This window comes from Chiloscyllium punctatum, chromosome 5, assembly GCF_047496795.1.
Source record: "Chiloscyllium punctatum isolate Juve2018m chromosome 5, sChiPun1.3, whole genome shotgun sequence".
Taxonomy (NCBI): Eukaryota; Metazoa; Chordata; class Chondrichthyes; order Orectolobiformes; family Hemiscylliidae; genus Chiloscyllium; species Chiloscyllium punctatum.
In genome coordinates, this window is record NC_092743.1 from 87233187 (window position 1) to 87256078 (window position 22892).

The following is a 22892-nucleotide window of genomic DNA, read 5'->3' on the forward strand; positions in this document are numbered from 1 at the left end:
GGAAGCCATAATTGTAATGCTGCAGCAAGCACACTGTGTGCTCAGGGACAAACACCCTGCTCATGGACTGGACCAGCTACATCTCAAAGTGAAGGCTAATTTCCCCTTGTCTGCCATGTTCGGTGCAAATGTCAAGGACCATGCAGTATAATTCCGGATTCAGCAGTTGGCTGGGTGCACAATGGTCTTGGTGTCATCCCTCTGTATGTTGATGCTACTAAGGATTCTGTCATTTACTGTGTACCTCCTTCTTGTATTAGATCTCCCAAAATGCATCACCTCTCATTTATCCAGATTAAACTTCACCTACCGTCTCTCTGCCCAAGTCTTCAAACTATCTATATCCTACGGAACCCTTTAACAATCCACATATGGCTTTGGTGCCACAGATGCCTGTCAATTCCAGGATCTCCAGTTCGCAAAGAGTTGTTTTGGGAATGGCATGTGGTAAGGTGGGGCAGAAACTAGACATGATTCTCACCATAAGGGTAGTAATGGCAATTAATGGAGCAGGTTTGGTAAGATTTGGAGTAGAAATATGCTCAATCTCATGGTGAGAATCCCTCCAATAAACTCAATGTGACTCGTACTTAGCTAAAACGTTGCTGGTCTCAGTGTATAGAAGATTACTTGAATCAAGTACATGTTAATTTTAAATACAGCATTATTCTAGAATCAGGAAGGATAAGAAAGTCGTAGCTTTCTTTCAAACAATATCTTGGAGTTGAGTTTCAATGAAGCTTCAAACACCATTCTCTCTCACTGTCAATCAAACTATAATGCACTTCAAAGCCACCCCATTTTCGAATATTTAGAACGCAAGGCTACAATTTACTGTTCGTGATTATAATCTGCTACTTTAATGGAGGTTAACCCAGTCAGAGTAAACCAATTAAACCATCACTAAAATAATAGACAGAGAATGTCATATAAATGTTATACAAACACATTAAAGTTGTTAAGACAACAGAAAGAGCCGATGTAATTCTTTTTTCACTGTCAACAAAGATGAATTTTCTTGTGCTGGAAATAAAAATGATCACGTATTTCATTTTATTTAAAAAAATAAGCTTTGCAAAGCTTAATTTGCAAGAGCAGGCAAGACAATCTCTATTTTATCCGTTCTGAACAAAGAACAAACAACAGTACATCACAGGAACAGGCCATTCAGCCCACCAAGACGGCAGTGTCACATGATGCCTTTCTAATCTAAACATCTTTTGCCTCTAAGCTGTCTGTAACCCTCTATTCTCTTCCCTTCCTATTCATATCTGTCAAGATGCCTCTTAAATGTTGCTATTGTATCTGCCTCCATCCCCTCCTCTAGCAACACATTCCAGGCTCATACCACACTTTGAGTAAAAAACATGCTTCTTACTTCTTTAAACATTCCTCTTTTTAGCTTAAACCTATTTTCTCTAGTAACTTGACATTTCTACTCTGGGAAAAAAACTCTGACTGTTCATTCTATGCGTGCCTCTCATGCTTTTGTAAACTTCCATCAGGTTGCCTCTCACTCTTCAACATTCATGCGAAAGCAACCAAAATTTGTCCTATGTCTCCTGAAAGTTAATTTCCTCCAAACCAGGCAACATCCTACTAAACCATTTCTGTACCCTCTCCAAAGCCTCCACATCCTTTGAGTAGTGTGATGACCTGAACTGTACACAATATTCCAAATTTGGCCTAATATAAAGTTCTACACAGCTGCAACATGACTTGCCAATTTTTATACTCCGTGCCCCGACTGACGAAACCAAGCATGTCATATGCCCTCTTGACCACCTTGTACACTTGGTGCCACTTTCAGGGAACTGTCAACTTGTACATCTAGATCCCTCTGTATGTTGATGCTACTAAAGATCTTGTCATTTACTGTGTACTTCCTTGTTGCATTAGATCTCCCAAAATGCATCACCTTGTATTTAGCCGGATTAAACTCCACCTACCATCTCTCTGCCCAAGTCTTCAAACTGTCTATATCCTCCTTTAGCAATCCTCCTCACAATCTGTTCCCGAATCTTTGTATTGTCTGCAAGTGTATTAATTAGTTCACCTACATTTTCCGCCAAATTAATTAAGCACCCCCAGTGAAACTTTGATCAGCTGGCTAGACTCATTCCCCAATATCAATAATATAGGGGAAGCTAAAATTAGCCACCACAACAGCACTGTTGTTTGTACATTTTCCTATAATTTGTCCACATATTCTCCCCCCGCGCCCCCCCCCCCCCCACCGGCTGTAAAGAGACTTGTAGTACAATCCCATCACAATAATTGCATTCTTCCTGTTCCTGAAATCCACCCAAATGGCCTCACAGGGTGAGCCTTCCAATGTGCCCTCTCTGAGTGCATATGTGATATTCTCCCTTATCAGTCATGTAGCTCCCCCACCCCTTTTACATTCTTCTCTGTCATGCTAGAAACATCTAAATCCTGGAGCATTAAGCTGCCAGTCTTGTTTCTCTCTCTCCCTCTCTCTTTCTCTCCTTTGTCCTGGACTAGCCACGATACCATACATCAAGAACATTTCTGAACTGACAGCCAGACTACTAAGACCACTAGGACTCATAACAGCACATAAACCAACAGCCACTCTCAGACAACAACTTACCAGGACAAAGGACCCGATACCTAGCATGAGCAAAACCAACGTAATGTACAAAATCCCATGCAAGGACTGCACAAAACACTACATAGGACAAACAGGAAGACAGCTAACGATCCGCCTCCATGAACACCAACTAGCCACGAAACGACACGACCAGCTATCTTTAGTAGCCACACATGCAGATGACAAGCAACATGAGTTCAACTGGGTCAACACTACTATTATAGGACAAGCCAAACAGAAAACAGCCAGGGAATTCCTAGAGGCATGGCACTCATCCACAGATTCTATCAATAAACACATCGACCTGGACCCAATATATTGGCCACTGCAGCGGACAGCTGGAACTGACAACTGGAAGCGGCAGGGACAAACCACTATAGATGCCGGAGGAAAGATCACAGAAGCGCTTCACAGGAGGCTCCCAAGCACTGAGGATGTCACCTAGACAGGGGACGAAACATCTGCAACACAAATTCCCAGCTTGGTGAACAGAACCACAACAATAAATTGGCCTCCCTAATAGTGGGCAGAAGGCAGTCCTGGCTATACAAATGACTATACATCTCTAGAGGTGGTTCAGCAAACATGTGTATGAACTCCTTCTAAAATGAACTCACAACCCCTCTGGACCAGGTGCCTTACCACGTCTTGCACCTCCTGTGCTGTTAGAGGTGCATTTAAAAGGGAGGCTTGATCTGTATTCATACCGGGGAGGTCAAAGCTTTCAAAAAAGGATTCCATTCTAGCTTCTCTATCCCCACAGCCCTCCGAATGGTATAACTCTGCATAGAACTCCCAGAATCTGGCATTGATCTTCCTCAGTTCACGAGTGACATTGCCAGTTCTCTCCCTGGTGGACACAATGGACTGTGGAGCAACTTTCCTTCCTAGTCAGGTAAGCCAGATAAGGATGTTTAAATATGGGGATGTATCTACCTGGCTCATCCCCATATTCAAACAGCCTTTGCTTTGCAAAGGAGACCTCTCTCTCTTCGCCACTTGTGTGAATGCTGAGTCCAGAGCAGCCCAGAGAGCCATGACCCGTTGCAATTTGACCAAGGATGGTCTGGTATAATACGCCAATTTGGCTGCCATCAGCCAGGCCTCAAACATCCGCTGCTGCTCTCCTCTATGTCTCCCTCTCATTGTCAGGTATGAAATAATCATATCTCTTAAGAATGCTTTGGTGGTCTCCTAGAGCATTGATGAATTACTGGCCGTACCCTGATTGATATCCCAAAAAACCTTGAACTCCTTTGTAATATACTGTACAAAGTTGTCATCCTTCAACAGAAATGGATCCGTACACCAATGCCGCGTGCCCCCTCCACTACCTTTGCTCTTAACATCTAAATATACTGCCGCATGATCTGGAATAGTTATGCTCCCAATCCTATAGGCTAACACCAAGTCCAAACAAACCGACAGAACAAAGAACATATCAATTCTTCTGTGGCACTTGTGCGGGTTGGAGTAAAAGGTAAAGCCCCTCCCATTCAGGTGGAGGCACCTCATTCACTAGCCCCAACTCCTCACACAAGTCCACTAACTGTCTAAACTGCCGAGGTGTACCCAACAGCCCTCTTGGCATCCTGTCTATCCCAGGGTCCATGAGACAATTAAAGTTTCCTCCTATAATCGTACGGAGCACCCCAAGAGCCAATAATTTAGAGACTGCATCAACTAAAAATTTGAGAGGATGTGCCAGGGGACAGTAAACGTGTATCAGGGCCTTGAGAATGATAAACCTTAACATGATCTGAAATGGAAGGTTCGTTCATACCAGTATGGCCACTCCTCTGCTTTTGGAGTTAAAGGAGGAAAACAATATCCTATCATATTCCCCCCTGCTGTACCTTCAGATGTTCCCCATCATTCAAATGTGTCTCTTGAAACAACGCGATGTCAATCCTTTCCTTCCTAAGATTTGAGAGCACCTTTTTCCTTTTAATGGGGAATGGCTCCCTTTTATATTCCAGGTGTACCATCTGAACAGTTCACTAGCCATGACCACCCACTGCAGCCCACAGTCCCCTGAGAGGAAGAAGCCCATTCAATGTGCAATGAGTAAAGAAAAAACAGATTTTATCAAATCTAAAGACTATTCCTGCAAACACTCCCAAAACTACTAAAACTAAAAAACTAACCTCTACTCCTAACTTGAACAAATAAACACAAAAAACACAAATCTCCTGAGAATCTCCCCCTTTGCCCATAGGGGGCATTCACTCCCAACCTCACAACCATTCTCGCACCTACCAGTTAAGGCTGTGTCCCAAACCCATGCAATGGAAAAAAAAATTATTTACAATCCTAAAAGTTAGCAATGGTCGCCCATCTGTCCCCCTCCACATCTCAATCCCACACATCTTTACATCAAAGGAGTAACCATCCCTCTCCCAGCAAAACAGAACAATAGAATAACTAAAAACCACCAAACAGATAAAACATATCAGATTTTACACCAAAGTCTATAAGGCTCAGGACCCCAAAAGGGAAAAGAACAAAGACAGAGAAGATAAAAAAAATTATATTATGCCATTGTCTGCACGCATCTTTTTCTCCTTCCCCCTTGGCCAAAGGAGTTCAAAAATTCCTTTACATTTTCTGCCAAGTCGAAGTTGTAGACAGTTCTCCCATAATTGAAACGTAGCATTGCCAGGTACGTCAGAGAGTATTGAATGTTCAAATCTCTTAATTTGTTCTTTACATCATCCAAATATGTTCCTTTTCTTAATTATGGCCACAGAAAGTCATGAAAAGACATTATCTTTGAACCTTTATAAGCCAAAGCCTGTGGATCTCCTCCCTGTCTTCTGGCCGTTTCTATTATTAACTACTTTTCCTTTTAATGCTGGAGTAGCACTAGGACTGGGCTGGGGCACTGTGCTGGCCTGGACCTGTGCATCGTGATTCAGTGGGCCCGTTTGACACTCATCTGGCCCAACTCAATTTCCAGCCCCAGCAACTCCAGAAGCCACCTCTTGAGAAAATCAGGAAGGTTTTCATGTTCTTCATGCTCCAGTAAGCCCAAGATCTGTAGCTTTTTTTCTCTAACCTCGAATTTCAAGGTCACCTACTTGTTCCTGCAGGGCCAGAACCTGGCCTTCCAAGGTTTGGGCCCAACCCTTGGAGCTCTCCATTGCAGCCTCCGAGGCCACTGTCCTCTGTTCCACACTTCTAGATGCTGATCCAAGACCTGGATCTCCTGCTCATGCTTTGTCAGCATGGCAGTAATTGGTTACAGTGGTCCCTTGATTTTTTCATGGAGTTTTGCGAACACCGTTAGTAAATGCTGTAACTCCACTGAACCTAAGGGCGCTGCCACGGGAGTCAAGGTAATGGCTGCAGGTGTGCCTGACATGGTAGGGGAGTGTCCTGGCTGCTCTCTTTCCCTTGGATATCTTCATTTCAGCTCCAGATCTGCTAAATCTTATTTTACCTACTTTATATTACAAACTTTCCTCGGGGGTGGGGGGGGCGGAATCTAGGAGCCCACCTTGCTTGGGATAAGGCACAGAGCCCAACACAGCAGACTGTTCTTGAATTTCCAGAAAATTAATTTTATAAAAACTGCCATTAAGCTTACACTCACACTGAATTTGTGATGGGTCAGTTACGTGCCAAACCATAAACTGACTTTGACGCATAGTCTGGTGAGATTATCTCAAGTGAATCTAATGCTCCTTTCCTTCAGATACAGGTTGTGCGCTGTTACTGATTCAGACTTTTTAAAACTACAATGCAGCTTTAGTACAAAGTAGAATTGCATCAGATGAACATTATAGAAGTAGTCTGAATGCACACAGATTAGATTAGATTCCCTACAGTATGGAAACAGGCTCTTTGGCCCAACTAGTCCACACGAACCCTCCAAAGGGTAACCCACCCAGACCCATTCCCCTACATTTACCTCTGACTAATATACCTACCATTATGGGCAATTTAGCATGGCCAATTCACCTGACTTGCACATCTTTGGATTGTGGGAGAAAACCGGAGCACCCGGAAGAAACCTACGCAGATACAGGGAGAATGTGCTATCTCCACACAGACAGTTGCCCAAGGCTGGAATTAAACCTGAATTTCATTGCTCCAATATTTGCCTGTAGATATTGCTCAGTCTGATATTGGAAATGTGGATTTTCCTTTGGCTATATCACAGGTACAAAGGCACTTCTGCTACAAGCATGCAAACAGAAAATGCTTTCTGAAGTTATAGGATGTATATAAGAACCACAGCCAATGAAAGGACAATGATTTTAATTACATATAATTAAAAATAACTGTTGCAAAGTCTTAAATGGGAACTCGGTGTATTTTTATAAATAAGTACAATTTATTTTATTTCTAAAACCTTACAATGCAGGAATTAATCAATGAAATATATTGATGCTTAGTACTAAGAAATTTTCTTCTTATCTCTCCGGTTTCCTCCCACAGTCCAAAAATGTGCAGGATAGGTGAATTGGCCACGCTAAATTGCCCGTAGTGTTAGGTGAAGAGATAAATGTAGGGGAATGGGTCTGGGTGGATGGCGGGTCGGTGTGGACTTGTTGGGCCGAAGGGCTTGTTTCCACACTGTCAGTAATCTAATCTAATCTCAGAAAAGCATTGAAAAACTGAAGTTCATTTGCATTAACCAATATTTTAGAATGCCCCACAAAACACAATTTGCAGCAGAGCACTTTTAAACATGATGTCTACATTGGTATTCTTGCAAGTGTCTTGACGACAAAAAGCTTTGACAGAAGCAGCCCTTTTTTTATTAAGAACTTTTAAAAGTTCTTTTAATAGCCAACAGTTGGAGAAATTAGTAGGCTGGTTTACTCCCACCTTTCAGGTACATGACTTGTTCTGACAGGCTACATGGTCTCATTTTCCAACTAATTTGATTGGTTTCAAGCATGGATTCAATGGGAAAAGTAGCAAGCTAGCTCATGGGTCGAAATGTTGTCAGCTTTGGTTAGTCGACATGTATTGAGTACAGTAGCTATAGGTGGAATGTACGGGAATGGGTTAGATACCTTCTCAGCCTTCCCATGTAGCTAGTGTGAAAGCAGTAGGCACAAGTCCTAGTTGGTATGATTATTATTCTACTGCCACAAACTATTGCACTGTTATGATGAGTTTATGTTATTTGTTAATTTGTGGTACATCTGCTGACTCGGCTTGTGGTTGTTCATATGCTAACATCATTAGCCTGCCAAATGCTTCTTGCCGCCAGTCTAATTTTTGCTGATACCATGCAGCCACCGATGCACACAGAATAACCAGACCCATGAAGTTTCCCTCATTCAAATTGAATCAGCTCATTGGCAGTTTTAAAATCAGACCAATTTTAAAGCTTTTTAATGGGCATGAGGAAGTAATTTATGTTGCAAAATTTTATACATTTCACTAAACTACTTATCTGACATTTAAGCAGGTTTAATTTTATTGATTTATGATCAGCCAGTACACACTCCGTCAGAAGTAGATAATCATAAAGATGTTTTAAAAGACACATGTTTGTAACCTGTTTAAATCTTCTGGATCAGAAATCTTATTCCCACTTTCCAATGTTGACAGATGCGATTTGTACACAAAGAAGCACAATTAGTAGCACATCGCTGTGCTAATCTACTTGTTCTCTCAGTAGCTTGATTGAAGAATGACATCTTTTGTCTTTATGTCCAAAAATACAAGCATGGAAAGAGACAAAACTAACTATTAAGATAAGCCATGTGGTGAAACAGGGACCAAGATAAGAGCCTTCCCTTTTACTGGAACTATATTAAACATGCAAACATTTCTCCCAGTTATATCAACTGCCCAGTCCCAGTTGGCTCCTCTGTATAGTATTTTGATGGACCTTTCAAAGAATCAATAGGCAAATTAACTAATTAATTCAAACTAACTAAAGACACCCCCTTAAAGAAGCACTGTAACAAAAGACAAGTTGTCACAGGAAATTTAGCAAGTGTGCATTAAAAATTGGTGCTAGGGGTTGCAGAGATGATGCACTCCTACACCCTGCAGTGCCCACCAGTCACAGAATGGTTTTCATATAGCCAATCGAATAGCTCATTCATTTGTTAGTGCTGATTTGAGGCTAGAACTTTGGGAAACTCACTGCTCACTGCAGTGCATACCAGTTACAGAATGATTTAAACATACTTGTGGACATAGCATGCTTCCTCCCAGAGCAACCCATGCACTGCCATAACCACAGAAGAGAAGCAGAAAGTCAAGTCTTACAATGCTGCCTAGACCTGCTAATGGCCACCTGGGCAACAGACCCTCCTCCTTGTCCAACCCTCATCACCACCACACTGATGGCCGCCTTCTGGAATGTGAGGCTGACGTACAATAAAAAGTTACAGAAAAGCCATTTAAAACAATAAGCTAATGCATTGAACACTGATCCCTTCAGGCAGCAAAAATAGAGAATCTCTCCTTGGTATGGATATATAGAGATATTTTCCAATCAAACTGTTCAGAGATGCAGGCGGGACTTGACCCTATCCTCATGTTCCAGGGGTAGAGACACTATCATTGTGCCATAGGCCACCCCCATTATATGAATTATATGGATAATTAATCAATAAACATCATACGTTTATCCTTTAACCTTAACACTAATCACCAGTTTCCTGCAGTTATTTGATATTAACATTAATGAATTGATTTCCAGATCCAGAAAGACAGTGAACTAACAGCGAACTGACTCAAAAGTGTAGTTTGAAAATTTAAAAAATACATTCCATCACAAGCAAAATGTAATTAGGGAAGGAGATTCATATTTATATAACACAATAAACAATAAATTAGCTCATTGAACTATAGAAACTCCAACACACCAGCTCATTGGAATCATTATGTCTATGATAGCACTAAATTAGAGCAATCCAATTGTGTTGTCATACAAGTTTTGTCACACAACAAGGCTTCCCAACCTTGGACATGAGCTGCTCGTCAACAGTGACTCAATAATCAGGATACTGATGGTAGGGTGGTACAGGGGAGCTGAGAGATAAATGGGAGAGGGGAAGGTAGCTATGAATACAATAGGTACGTGAAGGTGTGGGGTGATGGTGATAGGTCGGAGTGGAGGATGGAGCAGATAGATAGGAAAGAAGATGGACAGTTACGACAGTTCAAGAGGGCAGTACCGAGTTGGAGGGTTGGACCTGGGACAAGGTGTGGGGAAGGGAGATCAGGAAACTGGTGAAATCGACATTGATTCTGTGTGGTTGGAGAGTCCCAAGGTGGAAGATGAGGTGTTCTTCCTCCAGGCGTTGGGTGGCTAGGATTTGGCGGTGAGGAGGCCCAGGACTTACATGCCCTTGGCAGAGTGGGAGGGGGAGTTGAAGTCATCGGTCACAGAGCAATAAGATTGTTTAGCGCATATGTCCTGGAAATATCCTCTGAAACGTTCTGCATGTTGGAGTCCTGTCTCTCCAATGTACAGGAGACCACTTCGAGAGCAACGGACACAGTAGATAAGGTGTTTGGAGGTGCAGGAAAATATCTGCCGGATGTGGAAGAATCCTTTGGAGCCTTGAATGGAGATGAAGAGGGAGGTCTGGGTGCAGACTTTACACCTCTTGGAGTGGCAAGGGAAAGTGCCAACAGTGGAGGGTGGTTTGATGGGGGACCTAACAGATGAATGGGTTATTCAACTAACTATATAAAAACAGAAGAGAAAGTGACACCTGACAACTGGAGGAAGAACACCTTATCTTCCATCTTGGGGCCCTCCAACCACACGGAATCAATGTTGATTTCATCAGTTTCCTCATCTCCCGTCCCCCCACCTTCTACCAGATCCAACTCCCCCACTCGGCACCGCCCTTTTGAACTGTCCTACCTGTCCATCACCTATCTGCTCCATCCTCCACTCCGACCTATCACCATCACCCACTACCTTCATCTACCTATCACATTCCCAGCTACCTTCCCTCCTCCCACTTATTGTTCAGCCTCCTTGAGCCCTGCCCACCCCTTATTCTGATGAAGAGCTTATGCTTGAAACATCAACTCTCCTGCTCCTTGGATGTTGCCTGACCGGCTGAGCATTTCCAGCACCACACCTTTTGACTCTGATCTCCAGCATCTGCAGTTCTCACTTTTCCCTCTGTTTTCATATAGCCAGTCGAATAACCCATTCATCTGTTAGTGCTGACTTGAGGCTAGACCCTTTGGGAAATTCATTGCTCTTCTTTAAATTATGCCGCAGGATTTTTAAAGTCCATATGAACCATAAATGGATGTAATGGCAGTGCAGCATACTCATAGCACTGCATTCGACAGTAATCACAGATTGTATATTCAAGCCTTGAATACAGAGCATTTTGATTCCACAGTGAGAATCCTATCAACTAAACCAAGCTGAGAAAGTAGATACTGATTCTGGGTCTCAAAGGGTCTGAAAGGGGTGAGGAGCAAATATTGAGGAGTTCCATAAACACCACCCACTTGGATTGTGTCATATAGACACGCAAACGACAGCTTAAAATCCAGAAGGAGTGAGGCTGAACATCTGATCCACCTCAAATACCACGTAACAACATCAAAAGATGTGCAAGTTGGGTAGATTGGCCATGCTAAATTTGTGTTCAGGGATGTGCAGGCTACATGTGAGTTAACAATGGTAAATGCAGGGTTACAGGAATAGGGTTGGGTGGTGGGGGAGGTATGTGGGGGTGGGGTGGGTCTGGGTGGGATACTCTTGGGAAAGTTGGCATGGACTTGATGGGCTGAATGATCTGCTTCTGCACTGCAGGGATTCTATGATTCACCGTCTACCATATTAATGTAACCTTAACTAGCTGCAGTAAACTATAATTCATTAACTATAAGTGATACTAGTTAGATCAGGAAGTGATTTTCTACTACCAGACTGGACTATCAAGCCCTATAGTTTCTTACACTTAAAGTGGATGGTATCAGCCATCTTTGTCATGAGCAGTAGCTCATACAGTGTAGTAAGCTGACCTGTCCATACAACAGTATAAAGTAGAGATCCATGTGCAGGTGAAGTCAGCTGTGCTTTTACAAAATGGTTAATATAAAATGCAATTCCATAACTAATATAATCTTGCACATACCAAGCACAGTTTTAATCAACCACATCTGTGCATCCAAATATATGCATAATCATTATAAATCAGTGGCAGATCACTTGCTTCATAGGATAGCTGGTTAAACAATAATTTAATTTTGAAACATCAGCTATTCATTTAAACAAACTCTATAGCAGTATCACACGCAAACCTCATTTTAAAACTTACTGTTCTGCCCTATTTCCAACCCAGCAATGCAAAATCCACCCAAAACATACAATTAAATGTGCAACTTTAGATTTCAGTGCAAATAGTTAAACAGGCTTACACAGGTCAATTTTACGGTCTTTTTAGTTCCTGAAGAGCTTCTGTTTCTCCTCATCCACAGCTTGACTTTAGCAATACATTCCATCACTGCAGCTGCAAGTCAGGCCAGAATAGCAGGAATACTGCGTTCTTCCTGTAACAGCCCGAAAACAATGATGTACAATTGTTGACCAAAAAAAAATTATACAATAAGCTGCTTTTGTGAATGCAGTTTGCTCCAAATCACTTTGTTTCCGTTTTAAACCATGTTGTAAGCATCTATAGCTGCCAAAAAAGCAAGACTAGCCCAGACTCAATGGTAATAAAAAGCTGTTATTACCCAGCCTCATTCAGCAAAAGGCAAAGTATAACTGTAAACTTTCCTACAGCTCTCCTCGGGGCCATGGAAAGATTTTCTTCTTCCAACGTCTTAACACAAACATCCTGAGATCTTGCGCTTCGGCAATCTGTAGTCTGTGGTGAATTTGAACTGTTAACAACAGTGACTAATCTTTCCAAGTTACATTTCAAATTATCACCACTGGTTGAAAGTACTAAAGAGGAGTTGAAATGCACTAGCACTCAGTCTGCACAGGAAAATTATGATACATTGAACTAAAGTTGTGGATTTAACAAACAATAGCATTTTATCCTGTTTCCAATATCAACTTACCTCTGTAAGATTGGTCAGTAAGGTTTAAGGATGAGACAACTGTACAGACACTTCTGTGCAGTCTTACCCTGGTAAGATATTTCACAGACTAACATCTGGCTGAAAAGCAGGGACAGCCACTTCATAAGTCAGCAGGAAAAGAGTCAGATGGCACATAAAGCATCAGGACACAGGAAGAAATAATTATTACCATGCACTCTTCCTACTATTCCCAATATGTATCACAGATGTATTTAATTAAATGACACCATTTTGAAATTTAAGCATTTAATGGATCAAACATTTACCATTTGGCAGAATCTATTTGACCAGGGGCAATACATCAGGGAGCAGCCAAAATTTTACCCATTCGTCCCTTTTTTTGCTAATTGAGGGTTGCAACCTTGTGTGTCTGATTGAAATTATTCCCAACCAGCATGCGGCTTTCATCACTGTACTTTGTAGTGAATATCTGCACCTTTTACTTACAGTTTTTAAATGGATAGAATACATATGTACAACTGATATTGTTGCTCCTTCAAATATAATTGTGTAATATTCTTCATGGAACTGATGTATTTTTGTGCTTGCCAATATTTGTAGTTTCTTTTTTAAAGTTTATCTTTTTGCTGACTATGTAAACTGTGGGAAGTAATTCACAAATTCTTTCTGTCACCTAGGGATGGAAAACCTGAAGCTGAATTATTTGAGAGTTTTGCGTTTTTGACATCAGGGTAAAATGTAGCTCCTGATCCTGCACTTACCAACAGATTAACCTCCTCCAAATCACAGGATTATATTGATGCAGAAGGGATCATTTTGTCTTTTATGTTTGCACTATCTCTGAGCATTTTAAGTTAGAGCCAATCCCCTGTCTTTTTCCTGTAATCTTGTACATTGTTTCTATTTAAGTAACTATACACAACCCTCTTGAATGCCTCAATTCAACATTCCTCCACCACACTTCAAGCAGTGAATGAAAAAGTATTGTCACATCTCTTTTGGTTCTTTTGCAAAATGCTTTAAAACAGTGCTCCCTGGTTCTCAATCCATTTACAACTGGGAACAGTTTCTCCATATTCACTCTGTCCAGACTCCTCATGACTTTAAAACCTATAAACTTTCTTCCTAGTCTTTTCCTAGCAGTCCCAACTTCTCCAAACTATTGTCATAACTGAAATTTCTTGTCCCTGGAACGTCTTCTGCATCCAATGTGTTTACATCCTTCTTAAAATGTAGCATCCAGAACTGTAAAGAAACTCTATACATTCATCATAATCTCCCTGCTCTTGTACTCTATCACAAAGCAGAATACTGCATGCAATATTAACAACTCTTTCCACCTGTCTGACCACTTTTAATGACTTACATACATATACCACCAGGTTTTTCTGCTCCCACACATGCTTTTGAATGGTACCCTATATTTTATAGTGTCTCCATGTTCTTTATCCTGAAGTACATTACCTCACATTTCTCTGTATTGAATTTCATCTGCCACCTATCTGCCCACTCCATCAACTCCTCAATGTCCTTTTCATGTTCTACATTATCTTTCTCACAATTTACAATTCTTCCAAGTCTTGTGTTGACTGGAGTTTTGAAATTGTCTGTGCACACAAGATCTAGATTATTAATATGTATCAGGAAAAGCAAGAGTCATAATACAAAAGCCTGCAGAACTTGACTACAAACTTTCTTCTGATCTAAAAATTCCCACTAACCATTACTGTTTCCCTTCTCTTGTTTAACATTTGTATCCATATTGCCACTGTCTTTTTTATTCCATGACTTATGACTTTCCTCACAAGTCTGTTCTGTGGCTCTGTATCAAACACCTTTTAAACGTTCCTGCACAACATATCGGCAACGTTCTCTGGCACCTCCTCAAAAACTGACTAGTTACACACAAATTCCCTTTCTCTGGTCATAGCCATGGTACTTTCATATCATGCAAGCCTTCAATATCTGCTCATTTCTATTTGGACTATCAAGGGACAACCTGGCTGTTAGAGACAAAGGTAATTCCTTCACCAACAGACTCATGATATCGGTTCGAAACCCAGTGCTGATATCATGACAGCCTCCAACCACAAGTTTTGTTTTTAATCACTCATGGGGGTCATAGGCTGGGCCAACATTTACTGGTTTTCCCTGCTACTCTTGAGAAGGTAAGCTGCCTTCTTGAACCACTAAAAGGTGGTTTGGTTTAGGTGGGAGTTTAGAAGTTAAAAAGTACAGAAATGTAACCCACATGGAAGCCACAATTACAGTTTTAATGAGGCAGGAAACCGGGATAGCAAACATTTCTTTTGTGAAATCGTTAGCTATTTAAATAACTTCATGAGACCGTTTGCCTTCAATTTAACAGCAATCCTTTTCAAATTTACCCAGCTTTGCAAGAGCCAACAGGTTTTTTAAAAATGTTGAATCATCGGGTAAGCACCTGTACAGCACTAATTTAGGGGCCAATGGAGGGTGGGGTTTCCATCAAGGCCCAGCATGATCATCTCTAAGGTATACTCACCATTGTGATTTGTCTCCTCCCTTGTCCCAGTAATCCGACCACTTCCTATAACTGCACAACCACCATCACCATTAAAACCTCAAAATCATGCCGCACTGATCTCTAACCCCTTCCCATAATTTCTCCCCACTGACCTTAATGCCCGCTGTCTTAGCCCAACTTGGCTGCAGCCTCTTATTGCAGACTTTCCAAACTGATGATTGGCCAGGGAGTGAGACAGGGAGGGTAGATGTTCATGGTCAGAGAGGAAGTGACTGAGCCAGGGAGAAGGGATGGTGAGGCCAACCAGGCAAGAGGATATGTTAGTTTAGGGAAGGTATTAGAATCAAGTCAAGGGAGGGGTTCTGGTCTGGTGATTGTTAAGTATTTAAGGGGTGGAAGTGGCAGGAAGAGGTATAGCTGGAGTTTCAGTGGTGAGTTCTGTGTTGCGAAGGGCCGGGTCAATGAAATAGTTATCCAAGGGTTAGAGCAGATTATTTATTAATCCCCTAGTCTTTCCTGGGTAAATATTATTCTTAAGTGAAGACAAAGTCCTCCAACTTATTGACTGTAATGGACATTTTCATAGACATTAGGGAATTGCCAATCGGAAAATTCAATTTCCCAGGCAATTCCCACAGAGTTAGCTGAATGGGGGATTGCACATTGTTCTGACTCCAGTCTATGTTTTGTCAACAACTCCTTGGTTATTGGAATATCTGGGCAAAATGCCCAAGGTTGCAGATGGCACAAAAGATGGTGGGAATGGGAGTTGTGAAGAGGATATAAGGAGGCTTCAAGGGATAACAAGCTGAGTTAATGGACAAACATTTGTCAGATGGAATGCAACGAGGAGAAATGTGAGGTTATCCATTTTGGAAGGAAAAAGAAACCATGGAAAGGATTTTCCACCTGGAATGGGGGGAGGTTTAGAACCAGGAATGCAGGCTCAACATTGGGGCAGGCAATTTGACAGAGATAAGGGGGGAGATTATTTTCACTGAAGGCAGAAAATGTTTTGAATTTTTTGTCCAACAGACTATGGAGGCTCAGTAATTGAGTATGTTCAAGATGGATAGATTTCTACACATTAAAAGCAATCAGGGATGCAGGGGCAGTGCAGAGTTGAAGTGGATCAGTCATGATCTCACTGAATGCTGAAATAGTTTCGACAGCATAAATGGCCTACTTCCTGATGTCACCCAAAGCAATGATTTTAGGTACCTATCAAATTGACCTATTATTACTCTCATTGCTTGCAATGCTGTACATAGGAACAGAATGCAGGGAGCTGAAAGACATTCATTGGCCCCACTCTCCCTTCAGGTTTTGCTTATTAAGCTCTGTATGTTTGGAAACAGCCTATATCCTAATGTACTAAGCATGGGATAAATGCAAGCTATTATTGTTCTTTGTGAGGCAGAGGAGACCATTAGATCCCAAAGGGAAGGCACGAACGTCAAGGTATCCATCAAAATTGCAAGAATGATCAACAGAGATTCCATGCATTTGAATTTCCCTGTAGAGCTCACTCACTCTTAAATTGATTAGTGCTTCTAAAATGTGAAGCATGGCAGAACTGTGTGCTGGTGAAGAAATGAATAGTGAGCAGATTATTCAGAGGTTTCAACAGGTATGCCATGACAGGATAAGAAGGATTTACTCCCATAGTACAAAGGTGTACATGTTAGGTGGATTATCCTTGTCAAATTGCCCTGGAATGTACCCAGGAATCTGCAAATCCTCCCTCCAATCTGAGTGCACAGCTGGGCACTCCATCCACTTTCTGTGGGCTCAATCTGAAGACGTCCGAACTAATGTCTGCGGTGGCTGTGGGTACAGGTCCATCTGAGGCCATTGGGATAGGTCAGGTGGCTTAGCCATGGCAAATACAGTGATATGTGAGAGTATGAGTAGGATGCTCTTTGGAGAGTCAGTGCAGGCTTGATGGGCTGAAAGGCCTATTTCTGCACTGTAGTAATTCTATGATTCTATCTACTGGATGAGAAGAAACTGTGCATTTACAGTAAAGAGGTAAGCAATTGTTGAGTAACTGTTGAAGTGGCCTCCCTATTTCAGCATTCAGTGAGATCATGACTTCAACTCTGCACTGCCCCTGCATCCCTGATTGCTTTTAATGTGTAGAAATCTATCCATCTCCATCTTGAACATACTCAATTACTGAGCCTCTATATTAGCATGGATTTTAAGGTGAATATTTTATGAATTTCTTTGTTAACTAAGCCAGTGATCTAAGTCATAGAATAGCTTCGAACAAGAAATGGGTACATTTTTTGTCAAAAGAGGTGATTCCTCTGCAATTCAGTGGATGCAATAGCTAAACACAAAGGACAAAAGCAAGAATTGTTCAGAATCAGTATAATGAGAGTAATCTAGTCTTTGGATTTTCATGGACAGGATATGTTGGTCCTGTGGAAGGGCTTCTATGGGACAGCTTAAAGTCAGTGGACTGGTCCATATTCAAGAACTCAGCAGCTAACCTAAACGAGTATAACACTACCATTACAGACTTCATTAGTAAGTGTGTAGATGACTGAATGCCGAAGAAGTTATTCGGACTGTTCCCCACCTGGAAATCATGGATGAACCAGGAGAAGACTCCCTACTGAAGTCCAGGTCTGAGGTGTTCAAGTCGAGCAACCCTGACCTATAGTGGAAGTCCAGGTACGACCTTCGTAAGGCCAGCGAAGATGCCAGGAGGAAATACTAAACTAAGCTTTAGACCCGGACTAAATACATGGATACATGTCAGTTGTGGCAAGGCTTTCATGACATAATGTGCAACAAAGTGAAATCAAACAGGATTGGAAGAATACATCCCTACCCAATGAGATCAATGCATTCTATGCTCGCATGGAAGAGAAGGTCAGTGAAACGATGTAACCTATCCCAATGGCCTCAGATATACCTGTACCCACAACCACCACCACAGACATTAGATCAGTCTTCTTAAGAGTGAGCCCACAGAAAGTGAGTGGCTTGGATGGAGTCCCCAGCCATGCACTCAGATCCTGTGTCAACTGGTTGGAAGGAGTATTGGCAGGCATTTTTGACCTCTCCTTACTACAATCTGAAGTCCCCACCTGCTTCAAGAAGACCACCATAATTTTGGTGCCAAAGAAAAAACATGCAGCGTGTCTCAATGACCACCATCCTGTGGCTCTGACCTCCATATTTATGAAGAGCTTCAAGAGGTTAGTCATGGCTCACATCAACTTGAGCCGACCAAATTGCCTTGATCTTTTGCAATTTGCCTACTGGTGCAACAGGTCCACAGCAGATGCCACCTCCCTGGCCCTACACTCTCCTCCTGGAACATCTGGATAACAAGGATACCTGCATCAGGCTCCTACTTATTGACTACAGCTCCAGCTTCACCATCATAATTCCAAACAAACTCATCTCTAAACTCAGAGACCTAGGTCTCAGCTCCTCCCTCCTTAACTTCCTGACCCATGGACCACAGTTGATATGAATAGGCGACAACACCTCCCCCACCATAATCCTCAACACCAGTACCCTGCAAAGCTGCGTGCTCAGGCCCCTGCTATACTTGTTATACACTCATGACTATGTGGCCAAATTCCGCACAAAGTCCATTTACAATTTCAAATATAGAAATTGCTGGAACAGCTCAGCAGGCAGCATCTGTGAAGACAAATCAGAGCTAATGGTTTGGGTCCAGTGACCCTTCCTCAGAACTGCATTTACAGAACCTCCATTTACAAATTTGCTGACAACACAGTTGTTGTAGGTCGGATCTCAAACAATGACGAGACAGAATATAAGAAAGAGATAGAGTTTAGCAACAAAGGGTAAAGACAACAATCTCTCCATTAATGTCAGCAAAACTAAGGAGCTAGTCATTGATTTCATGAAGTGGAATGGAGGACACCCCCCCTGTGTATGTCAATGGTGCTGAGGTGAAGGTGGTCAAGAGCGTCAAGTTCCTGGGTGTGATGATCACCAACAATCTGTCCTGGTCCACCCACATCGATGCGATGGTCAAGAAAACACAATAATGTCTCTACATCCTCAGGAGGCTAAGGATATTCAGCATGTTCACAAAGATTCTGAACAATTTTTAGAGGTGCACCATAGAAAGTATCCTATCTGGGTGCATCACAGCATGGTATGGCAACTGCTTTTCCCAAGATCACAAGAAACTACAAAGAGTCTGGAACACAGCCCAGTCCATCACACAAACCTTCCATCCATTAACTCCATTGCGATTTTTGCGAAGATTTGTAGCTCAGGTTGAGGTTCAGGTGATAAGTTTACTTGCTGAGCTGGCAGGTTTGTTTTCAGACATTTCGTCACCATGCTAGGTAACATCATCAGTGAGCCTCTGGTTCTGTCCTACTTTATATTTATGTGTTTTGGTCTGTTCAGGTGGGTGATACCATTTCCAATTGTTTTTCTCAGAGGTTGGTAAATGGGATCCAAATCAAAGTGTTTATTGATGGAATTCTAGTTTGAAAGCCAGGCCTTTAGGAATTCCCGAGCGTGTCTCTGTTGAGCCTGCCCGAGGATGGATGTGTTGTCCCAGTCGAAGTGGTGTCCTTCGTCTGTGTGTAAGGATACTAATGATAGTGGATCATGTCTTTTGGTGGCTAGTTGGTGTTTGTGTATCCTGGTGGCTAGTTTTCTGCCTGTCTGTCCGATATAGTGTTTGTTTCAGTCCTTGCATGGTATTTTGTAAATGACATTTGTTTTGCTGGTTATTGGTATAGAGTCCTTCAGGCTCATCAGTAGCTGTTTCAGTGTGTTGGTAGATTTGTGAGCTACCATGATGCCAAAGGGTTGGACTGGTCTGGTACTCATCACTGAGATGTCTTTGATGTATGGTAGTGTGGCTCGAGTTTCTGGGCATGTTGTGTCTATGTTCCATGTGCCATGTTAATCAGATAATACTTAAGAGGCCATTTAACTAGTGGCTCAATTTGAATCAAAGAAGCCCCATACTATTGCCAAAACCTTAATCATATCTGCATGTAACAACATTGTAGGTGTGTCATCAGGAGCTGATGCTGCAAAAGAGATTAGGAGACTTCTGCTCTCTGACAATACAGTTAAATGGCAAGTTGATGATATCAGCTGAAAGAGAAAGTGCTGCAAAAGATGTTAGTTGCTAGTGGGAAGTTTGCTTTGCATATTGATTAGTCCACCAGTAAAATCAGACACAGCCAACTGCTGTTTAGATCAGAATGGTGCTGGAAAAGCACAGCAAGTTAGGGCAGCATCTGAGGAGCAGGAAGATCGACATTTCGGGCAAAAGCCCTTGATCAGGAAGGTCATTCCTGAGGAAGGGCTTTTGCCCAAAACATCGATTTTCCTGCTCCTCAGATGCTGCCCTGACCTGCTGTGCTTTTCCAGCACCACACTGATCTAAACTCTGGTTTCTAGCATCTGCAGTCCTCACGTTTGCACAGCCAACTGCTGGCCAACATTCGATATATTGATGTCCTTTCAGGATATTTTTTTCTTTTGTAAGGGAGCAAACAAGTCATGTAACTGGTGAAGAAATATTTCAGGAAATAATATGTATTTGAGGGAAAACAAACTTGGGACATGAGTTGGAGCATTTGCACTAACGGAGCAGCTGCATGACAGATTTGTCAGTAAGAGCAAAATCCTGACGCTGAGACCACCTACTGCATACCTCACAGACATTGTCAGTCATCTGAATAACTGGATACGAAAATGCAGGGAAGAACAAAACAAAGGATTCAGGTCAAATCTGGGCCTTTGGCAAGAGACAATGTCAGGGGGTTCACTTGAGATGTTTCCACTAGCAACGTCAGCAGCAGATGCAGCTGTGAAGATGCACAATCTAATTTCCAAATATCTCAAAGCATTGCAACAGAAACTTGAATTCTACTTCCCTTCAACAATGTGGAACACTATGACTGGATATTTGATTCCATTTTGTTCACTGTCTTCTGTTCATCATGAAAGCTGACATTAAAAGAACAAAAGGAATATGCAGAGCTACAGATGGACTGCACAATGAAGCTGAAGTTTGGCTAAGTGTGTTTGTGTGTGTTTTGACTGACTACAGTACATGAATATCCAACAATCTCTGACCTTGCTATTGCTGTTTGCAACGACATACCTCTACGAACTAGTATTTTCTCCACTGCCATACATGAAAAACAACAGCAGGGAGCACTTGTAAATGGAGCAAAATTTGCAATGGTTCTCTCATCAATTCCTCGACAAATCAAAAGGCTCTGCACACACTGACAGGCCCAGGTTTCTCACTCAAATTTAATGTTAAAAATCACACAACACCAGGTTATTGTCCAAAAGGTTTATTTGGAAGTACGAGCTTTCAGAGCGCTGCTCCTTCACCAGGTAGCTGTGGAGCAGGATCCTAAGACACCGAACCTGCATCATATGATCCTGCTCCACAACTACCTGATAAAGGAGCAGCACTCTGAAAGCTCGTACTTCCAAATAAACCTGTTGGACAATAACCTGGTGTTGTGTGATTTTTAATTATGTCCACCCAAGTCCAATACCAGCTCTGCCACATCAAATTTAATATCAACCTCGCTTCTTGTCCACCTATTTGTAACGGTAATGTTGTATTCCTCATTCTGTTCCATGATGCTTATGCACTTTGTATGGTATGATTTGCCTGTACTGCACACAAAACAAAACATTTCACTGTATCTAGGTATATTTGACAATGATAAATTAAATTACCCAGTAAATTGCAATGTACTCTATGTTATGTTTTGCTCAATCCATTATTCATGAACAGTTAGAAATAGTTGAACAGATTTTGAAAATGGGTTTGTGCTTGCAATCGAAGACTGTATTTTTTCTGGTGGATTTGAAACATTAATGTTTTGATCCTTTTTTAGTTTGTTGTATGTATAATGTTTAAAAACCTCTGGAGTGAGGCTGTAACCATAGTAAATGCAAGTAAATATGACATTTATGGGCAATCAATCCAGCTGGAAAAGGTGGCTGTGCTATGGAATTGTTTGTCTTGTTGAAGTGTGCCTTGAGACTGAAAAGGTTGGAAACCACTGGATTAATGAATGCAGAGTGCTGTGGTGGGTATACAAGAGAGTTGAGGGAAGCATGTGGCAGTAATTGGAAGAGTGACAGGGTGATCTGGTAGGAAAGCAGTTTGAGCACTGGGAAAAACTTGTAGTGTAATACCCAGCAATAAATAATGAGAAATATGAGCTTACCTTAGCTTTCCCTGTTCCATCAGCAGTTCTTTCTCAACACTACAGGTAAGCCATGCTGGAACTCACATATGTTGCCCAATTCTGCTGGGCAGCTTTCCTACCATTTGGTAGGTGGACTTCCCTCTCATCCTACTAACTTCATGTATCAATTTTAGGGTCCTTGCACTGCCACTAATTGAGTGCCTTCCAAGGACGTGCATATTACGTGCATGAAAACACATCCAGGCCAATTTCTACTTTTTTTTTCCACATCCATCTGAATGGCAGTACTTAGCAATTCTCAGCATCCATTTTTCACTCTCAATAACATGTTTAGGCACAGTAGAACTAGCATTAATGGTAAATTTAATGTAAGCTGTAACCTCAAGGCTAACAGTCCATCTGAACAGTAGAAGAAAACATGATGTTTACAAAACTGACCGTGACATTACGATATGGAAAGTATGTTCAAACAATAAGTGGTTAGGATCTGGAATGTGCAACTTGAGAGTGTAGTGGAGATTGATTCAATTGAGACACTGAAGAGGGAATTAGATTA

At 41.8% G+C, this 22892-nt stretch overlaps 1 protein-coding gene across 9 annotated transcripts in view; it reads right to left on the reverse strand.

Moving 5' to 3' along the window:
• LOC140477201 (coiled-coil domain-containing protein 102A-like) overlaps positions 1-22892 on the reverse strand; it is a 570837-nt gene that overhangs the window by 541119 nt on the left and 6826 nt on the right. For 4 of the 9 annotated variants that reach the window (XM_072570686.1, XM_072570676.1, XM_072570678.1 and 1 more), the window contains exons 1-2: positions 12641-12725; positions 11990-12121 (exon numbers count right to left, since the gene is read on the reverse strand). The exons of 3 other annotated variants lie outside the window; for them this stretch is intronic. The gene's annotated coding sequence lies outside the window, so the exon portion shown is untranslated. Of the gene's footprint in view, positions 1-11989; positions 12122-12640; positions 12726-22892 lie in introns of those variants that run through there. 2 more of the 9 variants (XM_072570684.1, XM_072570680.1) reach the window with 2 other exon arrangements.